Raw genomic sequence first — 16326 nt, 5'->3', positions numbered from 1 at the left:
CAGCACACATTTCTGATTTGAAATACATATCTAAAGCTTCAAATGCATAAATAGATATCCCAATCTAGAACTAAGTTAATAGTTGCTTAGAATTAATTGTTTAAATTATCCTGGGAACCAGAAAGATATGTCTACATGAAACAATAAAGGTTATATTAGAATTAATAAACTTTAGAAGACCATTTTAATCTTAATATATAAGCATACTACCTAGGCACACTGTTTAAATACATCTGCAACCTACTATTTTTAGATTTAGGTAAATCATTAATCCTTAAATTTGGAAGATTCCAGTGTTAGAGCTCTAGACTATGAAACTTGGAAGTTTTTCTAAAATTTTTGAGTTTTTATCCAGAAATACATATTTTCCTGGCACTGAGAACTGCAAGAAATTTCACTTGGAGTCTCCAAATAGTCAGCCATGTGTGATGTCAACATCAGTGTAATAGATACTATCACAAACATCCTGTGACTTTTTTTTTTTTTTTATACTTTAAGTTCTGGGATACATGAGCAGAACGTGCAGGTTTGTTACACAGGTATACACGTGCCATGGTGGTTTGCTACACCTGTCAACCTGTCATCTATGTTAGGTATTTCTCCTAATGCCATCCTTCCCCTAGGCCCCGACTCTGCAACAGGCCCCCGTGTGTGATGTTCCCCTCCCTGTGTCCATGTGTTCTCATTGTTCAACTCCCACTTATGAGTGAGAACATGCGGTGTTTGCTTTTCTGTTCCTGTGTTAGTTTGCCAAGAATGATGGTTTCCAGCTTCATCATGTCCCTGCAAAGGACATGAACTCATCCTTTTTTATGACTGCATAGTATTCCATGATGTATATGTGCCACATTTTCTTTATTCAGTCTATCATTGATGGGCATTTGGGTTGGTTCCCAGTCTTTGCTATTGTGAATAGTGCTGCAGTAAACATACGTGTGCATGTGTCTTTATAGTAGAATGATTTATAACCCTTTGGGTATATACCCAGTAGTGGGATTGCTGGATCAAATGGTATTTCTGGTTCTAGATCCTTGAGGAATTGCCACACTGTCTTCCACAATGGTTGAACTAATTTACAGTCTCACCAACAGTGTAAAAGTGTTCCTATTTCTCCACATCCTCTCCAGCATCTGTTGTTTCCTGACTTTTTAACGATCGCCATTCTAACTAACATGAGTTGGTATCTCATGGTGGTTTTGATTTGCATTTCTCTAATGACCAGTAATGATGAGCCTTTGTTCATATGTTTCTTGGCCACATAAATGTCTTCTTTTGAGAAGTGTCTGTTCATATCCTTCACCCACTTCTTGATGGGTTTTTTTTCTCCTTGTAAATTTGTTTAAGTTCCTTGTAGATTCTGGATATTAGCCCTTTGTCTGATGGATAGATTGCAAACATTTTCTCCCATTCTGTAGGTTGCCTGTTCACTCTGATGAGAGTTTCTTTTGCTGTGCACAAGCTCTTTCGTTTAATTAGATCCCATTTGTAAATTTTGGCTTTTGTTGTCGTTGCTTTTGGCGTTTTAGTCATGAAGTCTTTGGCCATGCCTATGTCCTGAATGATATTGCCTAGGTTTTCTTCTAGGGTTTTTATGGTTTTAGGTCTTATGTTTAAGTCTTTAATCCATCTTGAGTTAATTTTTGTATAAGGTGTAAGGAAGGGGTCTAGTTTCAGTTTTCTGCATATGGCTAGCCAGTTTTCCCAACACCATTTATTAAATAGGAAATCCTTTCCCCATTGCTTGTTTTTGTCAGGGTAGTCAGACATCCTAAACTTTAAAATTTAAGAACTTACATTTTTTTTTAAAGTAACTGGCAACTAACAATCATTTAAAAATCCATAACCTAAAAAAATAATAATTCCTCCTAAGTTTTCAACCAAGAGAAGTGAAAATCTGTTGACACAAAGGTCTGAATATAAGTATTCATAACAACTTTCTTCTTAATAGCCAAATATTTTTAAAATAGTCTATCACTGAAGAGTAGATAAGCTGTAATATATTCCTACAACGGTTACTGCCCAACATAAGAATGACATATACACTGGAAATCACATGGACGTATTTCAAACGCATTAGAATACATGAAAGAAACTAGGTATAAGAGAATATTCTATATGATTCCATTTATATCAAATACTTCTTTTTTGAGATAACATCTCACTCTGTCACCAAGGCTGGAGTGCAGTGATGTGATCACAGATCACCGCAGCCTTGACCTCCCAGGCTCAGGTGATTCTTCAGCCTCCTGAGTACCTGGGACCAAAGGGGTTGGGACCAAAGGGGTGTGCCACCACACCTGGCTAATTTGTGTGTGTGTGTGTGTGTGTGTGTGTGTGTGTGTGTGTGTGTGTGTTTTAAGAGATGGGGTTTTGCCATGTTGCCCAGGCTGGTCTCAAGTTCCTGGGCTCAAGTGATCCCCGCTTCTCAATCTAGTGCTAGGATTACAGACTTGAGTCATTGCATGTGGCCTGTATCATATTCTAAGACAAACAAAACTAGAGTGAAAGAAAGCAACTGCCGGAAGCTGTGGTGTGGGGCAGGGGTCACTGACTACAGCAGCATGCAAGAGAATTTTGGGGGTAATGAATTGTATTTTAATGGTACTGTTGTGTACATGACTATATGTATATTTGTCAAAATGCATTGATTTGTACGCTTAAAATTACTAAATTTTGTTATATGTAAATTAAACTCAATTAGATAATAAAAAATAAACTTTTGATCCTGAAAAAATACCTACCTACATACAAACTACCTCTGAAACAAACTACTTTTTCAGAATTTCTAATTTAAATATTCAGAAATATGAATGATGATGATGAATTTTAACAAGGCTTACATAATTCAATTCTGTTTTGGATCATGTCTGAGAGGCATATTAACTGCTGGACTTATTTGGATTTCCTTACCTCCTTTGCATATGAAGAAATAAGAGGTTGAGACAGAAACAAGATATGTAATTTATGTACAATGAAACTTTCTACTGCCCAGGAGATGAGGCTTTCTATTGTCCAATGAATTGTGCCTGGCAGCACAATTCACTGCTTCACAATTCATCGTTCTTTTTACCCTCAGAGCATCCTTGAAATGATTGACTCAACCATGAGAGAAACACTGTAAATATTCTCAGATGCAAACTCACAGTACCAGCTTCACAGAACACCTGCAGGTGCAAGTAACTAAAAATCCAGCTCAATTTTACTTTAAATACAAGGGAATTTATTGACTCAGGTGGGTAGTTCAGAAGGAGGCCAGGCTTCAGGGTGAATCTGAGCACAGAAGCTCATGGATGCTACCAGGACTCAGTCTCTTCCCAATTTTCTGCTCTGCCTTCAGTGAAGTCAGAATAATTCTGCATGTGGCAAAATCTCCAGGAACAATTTCTGAGGTTGCATTCTTCACCAAAGAGGGAGCATGAACAAGCACACCCTTGTTCCTAACAACCTAGCGCAACTTGCATTTGACTCTAATTGGAACAACTCAGACCCCGCCCATCCCAAAGTCCATTAGGGGGACCAAGGGAGTGCTGTGTGGCACCTGGCATGAGCCTCAGTTATGCACCCACTTTGGAACCAGTAACTGTGACACAGGGTGAGACAGTGCTGGTTAAGTCAACCGGGACCCACCCCATGTTTCAAACCACGTGACTGAATAATTCAGGGCTCTGTTAGGAAGGAGAAAGGGGGATGCTTCTTAAATAGCACCCACCACTCAACTACAATTTAATTTGACAGGAACCCGGAGGCCCTGCCATAGAAATCTCTCACAGTTGCTTGGAATGAGAGCACTCAATACAAAAATCCTATGGTAGCAACCCTATGGCCTCAAGGGCGCCACGCAGTTGGTGTGGACGGTGGGGCAAGGAGGGTGGGGAAGGGCTCAGGGTCTTCTGAAGATGAAGCCAAAGAACAGATGGCACTGACTTAGCAGAGTGGAAAATGTTTAACCCCAAGAGATTCCTACAGAGGCAGCTAAGCCACACCACAGACTCCTAGAAGGGCTTGTGTTAGGGTTCCCAAGTGTCTAGGTAAGCTGAGGAGATGGTGAGGCAGACACAGAGGGTCGGTTCAAAGCACATTGGGAAGACTGATCCCAAGACCCCTCAGTCCACACTGGCAGTCAAATGCTCCTCCCTGACATCAGAAAAAGAAACAATTTATTTTCTTCAGATACTGAAACAGAACTTTTCTAAGCTCCAGGACACTGGATAATGCTGCTTATGCAAAGACAGTATTTAGTGAAAGCCAATTTACTGAGCAGGGAGATCAGCGGACTCTTTCTCCCTCTTGGCTCCCAGAATGCTGGGATCAGCTTGTAGTCTTAGGAGATTGGCGACCTCTTTTTGGAGAGGATCTGCAGATACCAACATTTTCAGGGTTTCCTCAGGTCCAGGAGTGCCAGGCTCCTGTGGACTCTTCCTTTGGGGAAGCAAAAGAAGGCTCCATCTGTACACACAGAATGCATTAATTATATTTTCTTATTTTCTGTTTTCTCGACGCTCTAGCATCTAGTGTTTACTGGGAAAAGATTGTCTTTCCCAGGGCCAGCCAATTAAACTACCAATTCAGAACCCATACTCCCAACCACCTACTTTATCTAGCTCTGATACTGTAGGAGACAATACCGCCCTTCCTTAATCACCACAGGGTGAGGTACTAGACAACTAGAAATGGCCCCTATGCCCCAGAGCCTGCTGAAGCTATTAACGCTGGGCAGCCTAAGCCTGCCTGCCCTGCCTGCCCTTGCTGTCCCACAGAGACTACAGCAGAGGATCCTGCCCGTGCCTTCCCCTCTCCTGCCTCTGCCTGGGGCGTCCCTGTGCCTCCTATTTCTAGGGATCTATGAGTTTGAATGGGACAGTCACTTCCATGTCTGCAGGTCTTAACATCCCTGGTTAAAACAAATTCTGAGTACATTTTAAAACATAAGGCTTCCAATGGAATCTTTAAAACCCTTATATGGACAATTTTAAACATATATGTAAATAAACATGAATATAACCAACCCCTGCGTATCTATAACCCTTCAGAACAACAAGAAACACATGGGCAATTCTTTTGTATTATGGCTAAAAGGTAGCCATGGACACGAAATGAAGACAGGAAGTCTTTGGAATAAGTGATCCCATCACAATGAATCAATTTTCCATTGGAACATATTTTTACAAAGTCACTGTTTTGAAAATATTTAGCCATGAATTGAAACAGAGTCTGTAAGGTTTTTTTTCCCGGTCTAAGGCGAACAGCATTTTAGAGAATGAACCAGGACACAACTACAGCACAAGAAAAAAGTATAATTAAGTTTACACATATGTGTGACTACTCTAACAGAAAACATGTAAAGAGCATTTGTTTTGATTTATATATCAATCTGTACTGTTTAATTTTTTGTGTCATAAATGCTCTTATTTAAAAAAACAGGACTAGTTAACAGTGTCAATTACTAGTCATTCGTGGTATAAATAATTAAACAAAGAAGTATTCAAAAATTATAACTGTTTTCAATAAAGTTTTATTTTACATCATTTTTTTTACTTACTCAGAAATTGCCCCCCCAAAAATGCAGAGATTTCCCATGTAGCTGCAACCTAGTTTCATCTCTTATTAACATCTTCTATCAGTGTGTCTCACATGGCTTATTAATATCTTACATAATTTGTCATAGTTAATGAACCAATACTGATAGACTATTATTAACTAAAGTTCATATTTCATTTGGATGCCCTTAGTTCTGTCTTACTCTGACCCAGGATCCCATCCAGGATCACGCATGACATGTGGTCATCACGTCCCTGTGGGCTCTTCCTGGCTGTGACAGTGTGTCAGGCTTTCCATGTCATGATGACCTTGATAGTACTGAGGAGGATTGGTCAGGAATTTTGTAGAATGTCCCCCATTGTCACTGCATGTTCTCAAGGTGAACTGTCACCTTTTATGTTCACTTGAATCATTTGGAAGAGCTACTGTTTGTCAGGTTTCTCCACTGTGAAGTTATTTTTCCTCCTTGCCCATACTGCATGTGTTCTTTTGGAGCAAGTCACTGTGCAGAGCCCACACTTACGGAGTGAGGAGTTGGCTCCACATTATTGATGGCTGAGTGTCTACATCAGTTACTTGGAATTCTTTTGCAAAGGAGATTTCTATGCAACTCTGTTTTCTTATTCACCTGTGTATACAAATACAGACACCTAGATAATTACTTTCAGCTTTAATTATTATTTAACACTACAATTCATTCCTGTGTTGGCCATCAGTAGCTGTTTTTATTGGCTATTATTTTTCTTTGATATATTTTAATTTTTTTTAGTACTTACTTTCTGATACTTCAAGATTATCCCGACTCCTATATTTACTGTCCCAGTTCTAGTATCAGACATTTCTTCAAAGAGCCTCATTCCTTTCAGAATGGTAGGAAAACTTACATCTGGCTGCCGAATGAGCACATTGTTGAATGAGCACTTGTTCCTCATTAGCAATGCTAGGAAGTATATGTGTGTGTGTAACCTACCTATACACACCTAATTACAAAGTTTTCTATGTAGAACTGTGTGTATCTATATTAAATTAAACATAAGTTTACGTTCATGTCTCCACCTCTGATCTAATAGCACATGAATCATTCTAGCCTTCTCCCCGTACTAATTTGTAACCTCCCACTTCAACAGTGAGAAACCTGGTTACTACCATCTGCGACTTATGTAAGTCATTGTTTTATTCCAGATACAGATACTGTGGTTTTACAATTGTTCACAATTGCTTCTGTTGGAAAGAATTTTATAAAATAGAATCCAGTGATGAAGTATAGTTTGTTTGCCTTCAGCATACGGATTCTATTAATTTTCAAAGTGACTTAGGTCAACACCATTTTCCCTACACCTTCAGTGAGTTTTTTCCTACATTTGTGTCTTAGTCTGTTTTGTGCTTCTGTAACAGAATACCTGAGGCTGGGTAATTTATAAATAAAAAAGGTCCTTTTGGCTCACAATACTGGTGGCTGGAATGTCTGAGATTGGGCAGTTGCATCTGGTGGAGTCTCAGTCTTTTTCACCTCATGGTGGAAAGTGGAAGGGGAGCAAGGGGTGCACCAGAGATCACATAGCAAGAACGAAAGCAAGAGGGAAGCCAAGGAACCCAGACTCTTGTTAACTACCTACTCCTGCAGGAATTAATCCATTCCTGTGAGAGCAGAACTCACTCATCCCCATGGAGAACATTAATCTATTCATGAGGGATCCGTCCCCATGACCCAAACACCTTCCACTAGGCCCCACTGCCCCACACTGCCACATTGGAGGTCAAATTTCAACACGAGTTTTTGCAGGGACAAACCACATCCAAACCACAGTAATTTGTAGCATAGTTAAATTATTTTTCACATGATGTATTCTGTCCTGGGATACTCCACATCCTGAGTAATTTTATTTAATTTGAATAGAGTTTGATTTACCCATTTGGTTGTAAAATTCTGCGTATTTTGACCAGTGCATTATGGTAGGTATCCCACTATTAAAGTATCATATGAAATGCTTGAAACCCCCACCCCATGGAGCCAATGGTTTCCCATCTGTGTAGTTTGCTTTCTGCAGTGTCTCATTAAATGAGGTCACACTGTGTGTATTCTCCTCAGACTGTCTTCTTCCACTTAGCAATGTGCATACAAGATTCACTCATGTCTTTGTGTGAGTTGATAGCTTGTTCCTTTCTATGGCTAAATAGTATTCCATTGCATGAATGTACCACAGTTTGGTTATGCATTTTGGGGAGCAAAATCTACCTCTTCTAACTTTGTTGCAGGGTTGGAGACCTTCAAATTAACTGACAATAGATACATTAGTAGGAGAGACAATACTTGGCTTCTTATTCCACAAGTATCATTGTGGGACAAAATTCATCAGATGGCAGGATCCAGTTTACAAAGAGGTAGAAATAGCCCAAAAACAAGAAACAAGACTAGAATCTGATAACCCACAATAACTATAGCTTTCCTTAAAAAAAATTTTTTTTCAAGACGGGGTCTGGCTCTGTCACCCAGGCTGGAGTGCAAAGGTGCAACAATCTCGGCTCACTGTAACCTCTACCTCCTTGGTGCAAGTGATCCTCCCTCCTCAGTCTCCTGATTAGCTGGGACTACAGGCACATATCATCGTGCCCATCTAATTTTTATATTTTTGGTAGAGACGGGGTTTCCAACATGTTGCCTAGGCTGATGTAGAACTCCTGGCCTCCCAAAGTGCTGGAATTATAGGCATGTGCCACCATGCCCGGCCAAGTTATAGTTTTCCATTGAAACATAAAATTATTCTCTGTAGTAACCATCATTTTTGACCATAATCAAAGTAAGACTATTCTTGTTTTAAATCTAAGTATAGTTTTGTTACATTTTGCTTGATTATTTACGTAAGTGCAGCAAGAACAGGAGACGACCACATAGGTGCTTTCAAGTTTCTTTGCTGGAAGTTTTCATACAGAATCTCAGATTTGACTTTTAAAGGCCTCATTCAGGCTAAAAACCAAGCTAAGAACATACTATCAAATTTCAGCTGCAGTCCTTATAGCTTTGTGTGAATTCCTCTCTTCTTGAGTCCCCCCAAATATCCCTAAATTCCTGGGCCTACCAGGAAATGACCTTCTTTACTAACCTGTAAGGCTGTGAACCCTGTAATGTAAGTATCAGGCTGACTTTTCTCAGAGTGCTGTTGGGAACGAAGTTTTTGGTGTTCTAAAAAAAAAAAAAAGAATTAACATGGGAACAAATAATCTCTTAGCAAGGCGAGCTTTACTTTCTGCAGAAAGGGTGCTACTCAATAGCTGTCCAGCCACAAGAGCACACCGAACAAAGGAGACAGAGTTACTTATAACCTGATGTGTCTACCCTACTGCTGTGTCCAGTTACCATTGGCTGGAATAGGACCTCACATTTTACACTTTACCCAATTGGCTATTAGTTTAAAACTTTCTTAATTAGGTAAGGGGAATAGAACAAAGAAAGAAAAGGAAGTTGCCAGGGATAGTTAAGGAAGCATCTCCAAATAAGGAATGGCATACACTATGGGCTGGGGCTTGTCTAGTTCTGTCCAGGCATGCCGGAGCAAGCTAGGACAACTGATTTGGAACACACACACACACACACACACACACAAATAGTGGATAGCAATCTTATAGTAAGAAATTGTGACTTTTTACAATCTTTGAAGAAGAACTTTCCCATTTCTCACAGTGCTTTGTAAGCATTGTCTCCATAATAGTCAACCTTACTTCCTTAAAATTACTGGTCATAACTGATCTTAGGTACACTTCTAAAATATGATGTTCCAGTAAAAATCTTGATAATATAACCAAATTTTCCAATTATGTCCTGTTATAAGGTGAACAGATTCTTACTGGACTTTTGCTAATAACTATATCATCATGAAAAAAAGAGTATTCAGTAAGAATTTCAAAATTCTGGAGAGATTAGGCAGGGAAAAAAATGTAAACGCTTCATTTCTGTTTACAAAAGTATAATCTACCAAATTGTTGTAAGTTACAGTTAAATTAAGAGAAAGAGATTTCTTAAATTCAGAAACTAGAACATTAAAGAACCAGCAATGCTCTAAAAAGCTATAAAATTATAATCAATTTTCATCAGTTCATTCAGTGCCACGTAATCAATTCCAGTCTTGCTGGATCTTGGGTTAGCAGTCTCATGACCCCATCAATTTCTCCACCAGGCTTCTGGAGATCTTCACTGAGTCAAGTGTATGGTCTTAAAGTTATTTAAGCAATATCATCAGAAGTCTTTAACCAGAGTACCTGTCATACTCTTTTCCATGAGTCTCAGAGGGAGTCCTGTATCGGAGATGAACATTCTGACCTGTAGCTGATCGCAGGAGCTTTCAGGAAAGCATCAGGGGGAAATAATATCTAAATGACAAAGAGTATGAAATGGCTGTGATTATACCACAGTTGACAAGGATATTTGATTTTTTCTGTGGCATACAACATTTATTTATTTATTTATTTATTTAGAAACAGAGTCTCGCTCTGTCACCCAGGCTTGAGTACAATGGCGTGATCTCAGCACACTGCAAGCTCCGCCTCCCAGGTTCACGCCATGCTCCTCCCTCAGCCTCCCGAGTAGCTGTGACTACAGGTGTCCGCCACCACGCCCAGCTAATTTTTTGTATTTTTAGTAGAGATGGGGTTTCACCGTGTTACCCAGGATGGTCTTGATCTCCTGACCTTGTGATCCACCCACCTCGGCCTCCCAAAGTGCTGGGATTACAGGCATAAGCCACTGCACCCAGCACAACATTTAAAATAATAATTGGAATTATGACTCATAACTCTATACTGGCACATAGCATGGATAAGGAGGACATTGACAAATTTCCAGGAATTTTATATAATTTCTGAAAACAACATTTTACTGATACAAATATAACACAGGGAAGGTTAGATATCTCTTTTTATTTATATTTTTTGTAAGGTTTTCCTTATAAAAAATACATCCTACTTTACTTGTGAATCATGCCCTACTTTTCTTGCATGCTTTGCATAGAGTTGTTTCTAGTTATTCTATTGCTTCTAGTAGTTTTATTTACACATATTGATTATAATTTTAATACTTAGTAATCTTTTATTTTCCAGAGAAAACTAACAAGTAAACAGTTATAAACTGTCATATATTAGCATTCCATAGTAGGTTAGAAAATGTATGAGTATACCATCTCCCAACATCTACATGGATGTGTTTCCTCATCGTACAATTTCTCATTGTGGTAGACAAAAACATGTTTATTAATGGTCCAAAATATCTTTAGTCTCTCTGTAAAAATAAGAAGCGAAAATTATATAAACTTTAATTATTTATGTTCAGTAATTAATGTTTTAGTATTGTATCTTATTTATAAATGGTCTAGATATTTAATGCAAATCTTTTACTTAGCTTAACTTTAAGGTTAAAAATTACGAAAAGTATTTTGGAAACTACTATTAAGCAGATTTACAGTAAACAAATTATTTTTGAAATAATGTTTTTCGCTTTTCACAAGATGGCACCGAAAGTGAAGAAGGAAGTTCCTGCCCCTCCTAAAGCCAAAGCCAAAGCCAAAGCCAAAGTTTAAAGGCCAAGAAGGCAGTGTTGAAAGGTGTCCACAGCAACATACAGAAAAGAAGATCCACATGTCATTCACCTTGAGGTGGCCCAAGACACTGCGACTCCGGAGGCAGCCCACATATCCTCGGAAGATCACCCCCAGGAGAAACAAGCTTGACCACTATGCTATCATCAAGTTTCCGCTGACCACTGAGTCGGCCATGAAGAAGATAGAAGAAAACAACATCATTGTGGATGTTAAAGCCAACAAGCACCAGATTAAACAGGCTGTGAAGAAGCTCTGGGACATGGATGTGGCCACAGTCAACATCCTGATTCGACCTGATAAAGAGAAGAAAGCATATGTTCGACTCGCTCCTGATTATGATGCTTTGGATGTTGCAACAAAATTGGGATCATCTAAACCGAGTCCAACTGACTAACTCTAAATATATGTATATCTTTTCACCATAAAAAAGAAATAATGTTTTTCATAAGAATGACAACTTAATTAGAATCAAATTTAAAAGCTTTAAGATTTTACGTTTCTAGTAAGTATAATATTAGCTTATTTGAGTAGAACTCAAGCAGAATAGGAATTTATGTTTGTTTTATATTCGATAGTGGTAACTTTGAAGACATAGTTGTTTTATTACACCAAAAATATTATATTAACCTTATTTAACTAAGTTTTATCCAAATCGTGTTAACTTAAAAAACATTTGACCAGTTCCTATATTTCTAGGAGTCTGGTGAATATTTATTTATAAATGCTTATGTTTTTGCAAGCCAAGTTAGAATAGAACACTTTTAAAGAATTTTATAAATGAATTTTGCAACGCTAACCTGAGTTAAGAAAATATCACATATACATAACACACATTAATAGACATACAAACACAAATAGAGATTTCATAGCTTTCATCCTGAAATTTCAGCCATGAATCAGGCATAAATATTCTGATGGTTAATTTTAGACATCTACTTGATTGGATTAAGAGACACACAGCTGGTAAAACACAATTTCTGGGCATATGTGTGAGGGTATTTCTGGAAGACACTGAGATAACCCTGACCCAATGTAGATGGGCACAGATATGGTTTTGCTGTGTCCCCACTCAGATCTCATCTTGAATTGTAGTTCTTATAATTCCTACATGTCGTGGGAGGGACCCAGTTGGAGGTGATTGAATCATGGTGGTGGTTACTGCCATGCTGTTCTCATGATAGTGAGTGAGTTCTCATGATCTGATGTTTCTATAAGGAGCTTTTCCCATTTGGCTCAGCACTTCTCCTTGTTGCTGCCATGTGAAGAAGGACGTCTTTGCTTCCCCTTCCACCATGGTTGTGAGGCCCCTCCAGCCATGTGGAACTGTCAGCGCATTAAACCTCTTTGTTCTTTATAAATTGCTCAGACTCGGGTATTTCTTCATAGCAGTGTATAAATGGATGAATACAGGCACCATCCAATTGGTTGAGAACACAGATAGAACAAAAAGGAAGAGGAAAGGGGAATTATCTCCTTCTGAAATGGAAACATCCTTCTTCTCCTGCCCTTGACATCAGAACTTTAGGGTCTCAGGCCTTTGGCCTCAGAATGAGAGTTACACCATTGGCTTCCCTCATTCTGAGTCCTTTTGACCTGGACTGAGCCATGTTACGCTTTCCTAGTTCTCCAACTTGGCGATAGGCTATCGTGGAACTTCTCAGCCTCCATAATTATGTGAACCAATTCCCCTAATGAGTCTTCTCTCATCTATCTATCTACATATATCACATTGATTCTGCCTTTCGGGAGAACCCTGACTAATGTGATTACAATAATACAAAATTTACTAGTTTATACAGAAGACTTGGTTTTTGTCTTTGCCCCATTTTTTATTTGTATTATAACTGTGTTTCTAGAAAATGGAACAAGTTTTTACCTTCTTCATATGAGGGCTAAAGCTTTTTTCTCGCTAATAATTTTGTAGATTTGTAAGATTTTCTTTTGTTTTGACATAAAATCTTACAGACGCTGAGAAATAATTTTTTTTTCTGTTTTATTTTTCAGCCCCAGGTGTTTGCTTTTGCAGATTCTTGAGCATGTTGAGAGCCTCCAAGGCATGGATCAGGGTGCCTAAAGTTTCAGTGATTGTAGGGAGTTGAGAGACTCAAATGGGAAGGGAAAGATCTAAAAGGAGGCAGTTTGGAAGATAAAAATTTTCTCAAAGGAGCCATTTAAGTTCTAAATAATTCTTATTCTTAGTAAAGTCATGCAAACAGGAAAGGAAGTAGACAGAATTAGCTCCATATTGGTGGAACACATAGTCAGCAGAGGTTTGAGAAAGGAGAATTTAGTCAACTGAGAAGTTCCCATGAAAAGAGCAAGATCAAGATCTCAGAGACACCATGAAACAAAAAGCCAGGAATAACTTCCAACCCAAGAGGAGAACACAGAGGCCTCAAAACCAAAGCTAGGATAAGAAACTTGTATCCCAAGAGTTACCTTCCAGACAAAGAAGCCTGAGATTCCAACCCAGCTTCACAGAGTACTCACTCAAAATGTTACTGAAACTGTAGGCTTTTCAATGACTTAGCCATGCATGCAAAAGGCATTCCTTAAGGTGGTACAGAAGATGGAGCCCCCCTATCCAAAGATAGCCAAGGAGAAAGAAAGACCCCTGTTGGCAGAGCCAGTGGGCAAAGGCAACAGAAAAGGAGACAAGAATCCTAATGGGATGAGATTCTTTCAGATTTAGGATCATACAAACTCCTGAGAATTGGCAGGTTGACAGCCATAAATGGGCTACCAACATTTCTACTCATTGGATTACAAGTTCTTCAGCATCCAAAATGATTAACAAAATGACAATTTCATAAATTTGGAAAGGAGACATTTCTTTATTTTTATGGTTTTTTTTTTTTTTTTTTTTTTTTTTTTTTTTTTTAGATAGAATTTTACTCTTGTTACCGAGGCTGGAGTGCAATGGTGCAATCTCGGCTCACTGCAACCTCCACCTTCTGGGTTCAAGCGATTCTCCTGCCTCAGCCTCCCAATTAGCTGGGATTACAGATGCCCACCACCAAGCCTGACTAATTTTTTGTATTTTTAGTAGAGACAGGGTTTCATCATGTTGGCCAGGCTGGTCTCAAATGCCTGACCTCAGGTGATCCACCTGCCTTGGCCTCCCAAAGTGCTGGGATCACAGGCATAAGCCACCACACCCAATGAGAGATTTATTTCCTATAAAGAGTTGCAGCCTGCAGGATTGTCCTTCTCACAGACTGGGAAGCATAGCCTCCAGCCAGAAGCCAGAAACAGATGCTTCAAGGGAGATGTAAAGGAAATGGTAATTTATGCTGAGTGGAATTGGCAAAAACATATATTTAATAAACTCTAGGAGGAGTCATGAATATTTATGTAAGGAGAAATGCATGCTTGTGCAATTGAGTTTCTTGCTTCTTCACGGGTCCCATGTACAAAAGATGGCAGTGTTAGCACGATCCCAGGGTAGAGTTTTCAGCCCTCTGGCATTAAAAGGTGAAGCAGAGGACATGAAAACTCACTCTGTGCATCCTCTGTACACAGGCCAGAACCTCTCCATCATGGGTGGTCTCTTATTAGGCAAGAAAGGAGAGGTTGATATCAGTGGTGGCACCTTTTAAAGGGCTGGTTTCTGTTTAATCCTTAGGGAAGAAAGCCTCATCATGGTTAGCAAACGAGGGGGAATAACGCGGTGTATCTGACCCCCATCATCCCATCCTGGCCAAGCTGAGAACTCAGTTTTGAAAGTTACTCTGGGGTTCCCTCAGCCAAGAGTTGGTCTGTTCAGTCAGTTGGGAGCTTAGGATTTCATTTTCATTTATCAATGCTAATGGGAAAGAGTACACTGTCTTCATGGCAGCTGAATTTGCAAGAAACTCCTTGGATGGAGTTAATGGCAGCTGTATTTTTCTGGGAGCTCTGCTTTAATTGGATAAAGTAAGTTCTGGTAAGATTTCTTCCTTTATCTTCAGTATCTCAAATGTTTTCGTTTAAATAATCTTTATAAGAACTCTTGATGTCTGAGTGGATTCCCACACAGTCATCTACTATAAGACTTTCTGATTCTTTTTTTCCTTTGGTCATTATGAATAGAGCTTCTGTAAATAACTGCATGGTAGCTTTTATTTAGAAATAACATCAAAGTAGTTGTCAAAATACTTAGGAATGTGATTTTTGGATTGTAAGGTGAGAGTTGTTTAGCTTTGGAAAAAACTGCCCAACTTGTAATAGGGGAGGACAAACAATTTTCTGTGTTTTTGGAATTCTTAGATAGGACCCTCTGTAACAAACAACAGATTAAAATGAGAAAAACAGAAAAGTTTTAAAAACATGTATACCTTATTGATAAGACTCTTTAGTGATTTAGTTACCCTTCTCTTCTTGGTGCTGAGAGAGAGAGGTAGCTTTTAAATGGGGATTTGCTTTATAGATGTAAATTTTCCTTACACAAGGGTAACTTCTACTCTGTTTTCAGAGCTTCCTTTGTTGGCTTTTTTTTTTTTTCAAAATAATCAGCTTGGAATAATTCTTAAGCCAAAGGGACATATTTTTGGGTGGCATATTCTGGTTTCCTGCCATTATATTTTAGGGTGGCATATTTTGGTCTTATACACAGTGTCCCACCAGCAAAGAAAAGAGTTCTTGTTTTTCCTCCAGCAATTTGTCATTTTTTAAAGAGTTTAGCAGTTGTAAGAGGTATAGACCAGCTGTGCTATCTCATTGTGGTTTTCAGTTATGTACTATGTTGAGCATCTTTTGGTATGTTTACTTGCCTTCTGTAGATCATCTTTGGTGAGGTGTTCGTTCAGATCTGTGTGCATATTTAATTGGGCTGTTTAACTTATTGTTCAGTTTTAAGAATTTTGTATGTATTTTGAATACAAAGTCTTTCTCAGATCTGTATTTTGCAAATATTTTCTTTCAATATGTGACATGTCTTTTTGTTCCCTTCACAAGGTATTTTCCAGAGTATAAACTTTAAATATTTATAAATATTAAGAAATTCACATTGTCATTTCTTCTGGGTATATCAACCTTTTTTGCCATTTGTTAAAATTCATTACCAAACCCAAAGGCACATAGCTTTTCTTCTATAGTTTCTTCTAGAAATTGTATAGTCTTGCATTTTTAGTGTAAGGATGATTTTGAGTGATTATTTGTGTAAGTTGTAAAGTTTTCATCTACATGTATATCATTTGCTATGGTTTCCAATTCATTGTTC

At 38.6% G+C, this 16326-nt stretch overlaps 1 pseudogene; it reads left to right on the top strand.

The window, feature by feature from the left end:
- The first annotated feature begins 11033 nt into the window (after positions 1-11033).
- On the top strand, positions 11034-13953 carry LOC139360805 (large ribosomal subunit protein uL23 pseudogene; annotated as a pseudogene).
- The last annotated feature ends 2373 nt before the right edge of the window (positions 13954-16326 follow it).

Source organism: Macaca nemestrina, chromosome X (assembly GCF_043159975.1).
Source record: "Macaca nemestrina isolate mMacNem1 chromosome X, mMacNem.hap1, whole genome shotgun sequence".
NCBI lineage: Eukaryota > Metazoa > Chordata > Mammalia > Primates > Cercopithecidae > Macaca > Macaca nemestrina.
This window is presented reverse-complemented; position numbering and strand designations above follow the sequence as displayed.